The 5,509-nt window shown below is 38.0% G+C and overlaps 1 protein-coding gene and 1 long non-coding RNA gene across 4 annotated transcripts in view; one reads left to right on the top strand and one right to left on the bottom strand.

The window, feature by feature from the left end:
- The first annotated feature begins 3,218 nt into the window (after positions 1 to 3,218).
- Positions 3,219 to 5,509, top strand: part of LOC144210488 (uncharacterized) — a 120,034-nt gene continuing 117,743 nt past the window's right edge. The window contains exon 1 of the long non-coding RNA XR_013329391.1: positions 3,219 to 5,509. This exon is cut by the window's right edge and continues 630 nt beyond it. This is a non-coding gene — a long non-coding RNA (uncharacterized LOC144210488).
- naa25 (N-alpha-acetyltransferase 25, NatB auxiliary subunit) overlaps positions 3,221 to 5,509 on the bottom strand; it is a 154,492-nt gene continuing 152,203 nt past the window's right edge. For 2 of the 3 annotated variants that reach the window (XM_077737183.1, XM_077737184.1), the window contains exon 23: positions 5,358 to 5,509. This exon is cut by the window's right edge and continues 176 nt beyond it. The gene's annotated coding sequence lies outside the window, so the exon portion shown is untranslated. Of the gene's footprint in view, positions 3,379 to 5,357 lie in introns of those variants that run through there. The other variant, XR_013329390.1, reaches the window with a different exon arrangement.

The following is a 5,509-nucleotide window of genomic DNA, read 5'->3' as shown; positions in this document are numbered from 1 at the left end:
GTGAAACCGCGAAGTAGCCGGGCGCCATTAAAAAAAAAAAAACGCTTTTAGAAACGTATAACACGTGACCAAAACCACCACCCGGCTAATATGCTGTTCATTCAGGTGTTTTATTCCACATTAGAATGCAGGTGTTATGTTAGTGCATACAAAAAAAATCACTGCATATGTAATAAATGTAAACTTTTATTCAGAAAATATCATAGCAGCAATTCAAAAACATCATAGCAGCAATTCAAAAACATCATAGCAGCAATTCAAAAATCTCATACATACTAGTAGTCAGGATGGATCTTCCGCAGTTCTTTGGCGCATAAAAAACATTGTTATGGGGAGTTGGGAACGTTGTTTTTTTTGGTCGGTGAGGATGCGCTTGTAAACAGCCATGACCTCATCGATGAGATTGCTGAACTCGACTGCCCTCACCATGTTATCGTCCATTTCTTTGGCCTTTCTTGGGAGGTCTTTGGCTGTATTAAAGAGGTCCTGCAAATTATGTAAAGTAAGGCCACCTTCGTCAGCGTCGTCAGCGTCGTCATCGGCAGCAGGCTCCTTTTCCTCCTCACTCGCCGACTTGGTCATCTCACCACTCGCATGCACCATGGCATCAAACAAAGATTTAGCCTTACTTCGGATTAAGTTTCCGTCCAGGCTGATTTGCTTCGCCCTACAATCACGGATCCAAATAACCAGTGCATGGAGAGTGTTTGGGAGGCATCACGAAGGGCTTCACAAAACTTACGCTTAACTTGGCTGATTTGCTTCGCCCTACAATCACGGATCCAAATAACCAGTGCATGGAGAGTGTTTGGGAGGCATCACGAAGGGCTTCACAAAACTTACGCTTAACTTGGCGACAAGCGTACTGTATAGCACGATATAGGCGTGGACTGAGAATGGGCATCCGTGGTGTATGGGCCAATGGGGAGTCGAGTATATTCAATGAGCATTCTGCTGGCCAATCAGGTTATGTTTATGCCCGTGATGCGGAAGTGACGTGGCCGTGACGCGGCTGTGATCCCCCATGATGCTTTGCGCATACGTACATTTTTTGTTTTAGAATTTGTAAAATGATGAAATTACTCATTTTAATTGAATATTTTGTTTCCACACCCTGTAGGACGATGTAATTTATAATTTTAATTTAATATCTTTAATTTTTTTTTCCTGAAAAAAATCTGCGAAGCTCTGCAGGCAGCAATAAGTGGAAGGCGAAGTAGCGAGGGTTCACTGTACTTCAACCGGTATTAATAGCACAGTACCAGTTGAAAAGATCACAAGATGCATGAGAGGTATGCAAGTCGTGTTAAAATTAGTCTAACTCAGGGAGGTACAATAAACAGTCAGTTTACTGGTAAAAAAAAAACATTGCGCAAATGATGTAGTTGAAGTTTAGAACAACCGTTACACTTGTGCTTACATATTACATATTTATGTTGTGTGATTTCTTGTTTTAGAAGTCATTTGATCATATTATATTTTGCTCTGGGTAATTTGTTTATATTTTGTTTGTTTATGTCGATTGCTACATAGTTGAGAACGAAAAGGAGATTAATATTTACTAATAACCAGTATAAACATTTAAAAGTCACATTACAGTGGGGTGTGCTGTTAGAGAGTGGAGGCTGTTTATCTGATCAAAGTGGCCGTGTTAATGAAAGACAGCCATGGAACACTGCGTCTACCAGAAGTCACAAGGGCAACATGGTATAAGTTACAAGAATCCAAGGAGTAGAGATCTGCGACCAGTATCAGACTTCACAGGGGCCAACTCCAGAGTCTTCGTCAGTCTACACATCTCTGCTAAGGAAGGGATAGGACTAAGGTCCCAACAGGCTGTATCGGATACCTCTGTTTTGGGCAATAAAGTGTTTAGATTTGAACGCATTATTATTATAGTACTTTTTTGAAAAGAAACATGCATGCAAACTTCATGATTACAGGGTCAATTGGTGAATTAAAACAGTTTTCCCTAAGCATGAAGGGAAATTAACATAAGTTGCAGGAAGGTTCCAAAGCTCAAAATAATGAATAATTAAGTCATTGTAATCTAATCACTACGATTCTCACTAATAAACATTAACTTTTCATCTCGGAAAGGTAAGAAAAAACTCAATTGCGGGTCATTAGGTTTCTAACAGGCCTGTTGAATAAAATTCCTCTATTTGCCCTAATTTTCAAAATGACTTAATCTAAAACGTACAAGAAATTATCCATGAATGTACCAAATTATTTAGGAAAAACAATATCGAAACTAAAATGATTAGTGGTAAACATTCACAAAAGTTTATCTTAGTCTGAAACTTAGATTTTCGAATAAATTTTCATACCATGCCCCCAAAAATCTGTGAAAAATATTCAATTAAAATTCAGACAGCACTAAAATAGGACAAGCCGCATTTGTGTCATTCAGATGTGAAACCTAACTAATGTACCAAGATTACATTTTTGTTGAATAGTTTTCTTTAACCTGTTGGGTTTATTCTGTATTACTTTTATAATAGTCGTATTAATTCATTTCTTTGTTAAATCATTCTCTTTCTATTCTCTGTATTAATTCCTTTCTTTGTTTAAATCATTCTCTTTCTATTTTCCAAGTGTTGCGAGGTCACGCCAAGTCATCTTTAACCTGGACGGCCTGTTCCAGGATGGTTATACAAACAATCCACCCAATCTGGGTCCTTGAGATTTGGTGGGCCCTTGGTGACGAGGCCAGGGCTATTCGGCCAATAACAAGAATATTGTTATCGTTATGTAACCGTGCACTTCAGGTTTTTCTGTATGTAACGATTATATGATTATGATTATATTATATGATTGTTAGGTCAAGGAGGTTGTATAATTACTCTAATCCTTTGTTGTTAGGTCTAGTCTCCTGTTTTTGTTATTGGTAAAATACTTTGATTGTTATTGTAGTCCCAGATGTTGTTTTTACTCATACGTGATGGAATGATCAACAACTCTGTAAATTGTTTTGATTCATGGCAATAAGAAGCGTACGAAAACGTCTATTCGAGGAGACGTTCGGAAGTTGTAAGGTGACACTTGCTGTAACGCTCCCCTCCGGAGGCTTTTATCTGTTGTATCCATTTCTATTTAATTAAATGTCAATAATTGAATAAGATGTCTTCCTGCAGTTATTGATAATTACGGACAAAGGTAATTATTAATGAACCTGACAAACCATAAAAATTAAAGTTAAAGATCAAGCAGGTTTTCCTCACATTGAACATTTATTTCAAAAACACTTTAATATTCCAGTTTTTCTTCCATTTTCTAACAAAAAAGGATGATCAGACGCTCACACTCCAGATTGTCGATGAGGAACACATTTTCAACCAGTCCAAATGCAAATCCAAAAGTGATCTTGAATGTGTGCTGGGAAGAAGACAGGAAGTTGATCAAAATGTGCCAGACTTTTCAAGAAACACAGGAAAACTATTAGTATAACTTAAATTCATGTTTTTTCTCTTGTAGAAAATTGTCGAAATGAGTGTTTGACTCTTTGGCTGCAATTGGAGCAATAAAGGTCATATTTGGCAGTTATTATTCATGGATTAACCTCAAACTAGTCTACAGAGTAAACTATTAAATCACATTCATAAATTCATTTTCCATCCCTCACTAGTATCGCAGGGGTACTGAAGCCTATCCTAGCTAAGTAGTTGGCTGGGGATACCCTGAACTGGTTACTAGGCAATTGCAGGGCACAATATGGCGAAGAACCATTTACATTTTGCATACTTCATTAGTAATGAGACATATGCTCCCCCAACCAAAATTGATGGGAAGATGAATGGAGTCAAATACTAGAAGACAGGGATTATCTTCCAACAGGACAATGATCGAAAACATAAAGCCAAATCTACAATGGAATGGTTCACAAATAAACATATCCAGGTGTTAGAATGGGCAAGTTAAAGTCCAGACCTGAATCCAATCAAGAATCTGTGGGCAGAGCTGAATAATGCTGTTCAAATGCTTTCTATCCAACCTCACTGAGCTCGAGCTGTTTTGCAAGGAATAATTAAAAAGAATTTCAGTCAACTTCGTGAAAAACTAAGTTATTTGCAGCAGTAATTGCAGAAAAGGTGGCGTTACAAAATATTTATACAAAAGGCCATATAATTTTGCACACCCCACTTTTCAAGGTTCTATCTCTTAAAAAAGTTTTAAATAGCCAATACATTTTGTTTCACTTCACAAATTTGTCCCACTTTTTGATTCTTGACAAAAACTTTTAATTTTTTATCTTTATGTTTAAAGCCGGGTGGCCCGGCGGCTTGAGTGGTTAGCACGTTGGCCTCAAAGCTCTGGGGTCCTTGATTCAAATCCAGGTCAGGCCACCAGTGTGGAGTTTGCCTGTTCGCCGCGGGCCTGCATGGGTTTTCTCTGAGTTCCCCGGTCTCCTTCCACATTCCAAAATCATGCATGGTAAGCTGACTGGACACTCTAAATTGCCCCTAGGTATGAGTGTGAATGGCTGTCTGTCTCGTTGTGCCATGCAATCGGCTGCCCGCCGATAAAGGGTGTCCATCCCACCCTAAGTCACCTGGGATAGGCTCCAGTACCCCCACAACAGGATAAAGCAGATCAGACTATGAAAAAATATTTTAAAGCCTGAAATGCGGCAAAAGTTTGCAAAGTTCAAGTGGACTATACTTTCAGAAGGCACTGTACATTTGGCAATATTATATACCATTAATTGCCACTGATCACATTTCAGTGCCGTTGACAGCAACAGACGTCCAATCCATTTGGGTTAGGAATGGCACTGGTTGAGTTAAAACATAGATATTAAAAAAAAAAACATCTAATTGTCACAATTTCAATTTTCGAAGGGGTTATTTTTCTTTAACTATGCAGTTTTTTTTCAGTGCTAGTAATTGACTTTTAACTTTTCACCCTCTTGTTTTTTGGTATTAGTTTTCTATAGCATAGTATGTTTTCATATTTTTTTTAAAAGTAGTTTTTACAGTATTTCTTTACCAGCTCATCTAATTTTCAATTAGTCATCGTCTATTATTTATTCTGCTGAGCGCTTTTAGTTTGTTAAAATTTCACTTGTTTTCCCCTGTTGCTTCTTTTTGTCCCCAAGTTTTCCCAATATTTCCTCCAAATATTAGTTCTCTTTTTCATTTTAAGAACATATATCTCTGGGTTTTCCAGTTAGTCCTTCCAAGGCAAATTGGCAGCTAACAAGTGAAGCAGCTGCTGGTGTTGCAGAATCCAGAAAAACCTGGTGCTCAGGGTAGATGGGTCCAAGAAAAAAAAAAAAAAAACAAGTTGCATCTGCCATGCACTAATTTTCCTGGAGGTGCCCGGATTCCTTCAGACATGCACAACAAACAAACGTGTAATCTGGAGCGCCCGCAAGTGAGCAAGCGAAGACGGAAATAGTGGTTTATTGGACTCCGCAATATTATGTACAATAATTTACTAGTTTGGCTAAAAATAATATTAAAAGAAAAACAAACGGCACGTGAATGACAGCATGCCGTACAGGGTG

Source organism: Stigmatopora nigra, chromosome 17 (assembly GCF_051989575.1).
Source record: "Stigmatopora nigra isolate UIUO_SnigA chromosome 17, RoL_Snig_1.1, whole genome shotgun sequence".
NCBI classification, from domain to species: Eukaryota; Metazoa; Chordata; class Actinopteri; order Syngnathiformes; family Syngnathidae; genus Stigmatopora; species Stigmatopora nigra.
The sequence above is the reverse complement of the archived record's forward strand: the minus strand, read 5'-3'. Positions and strand labels throughout refer to the sequence as shown.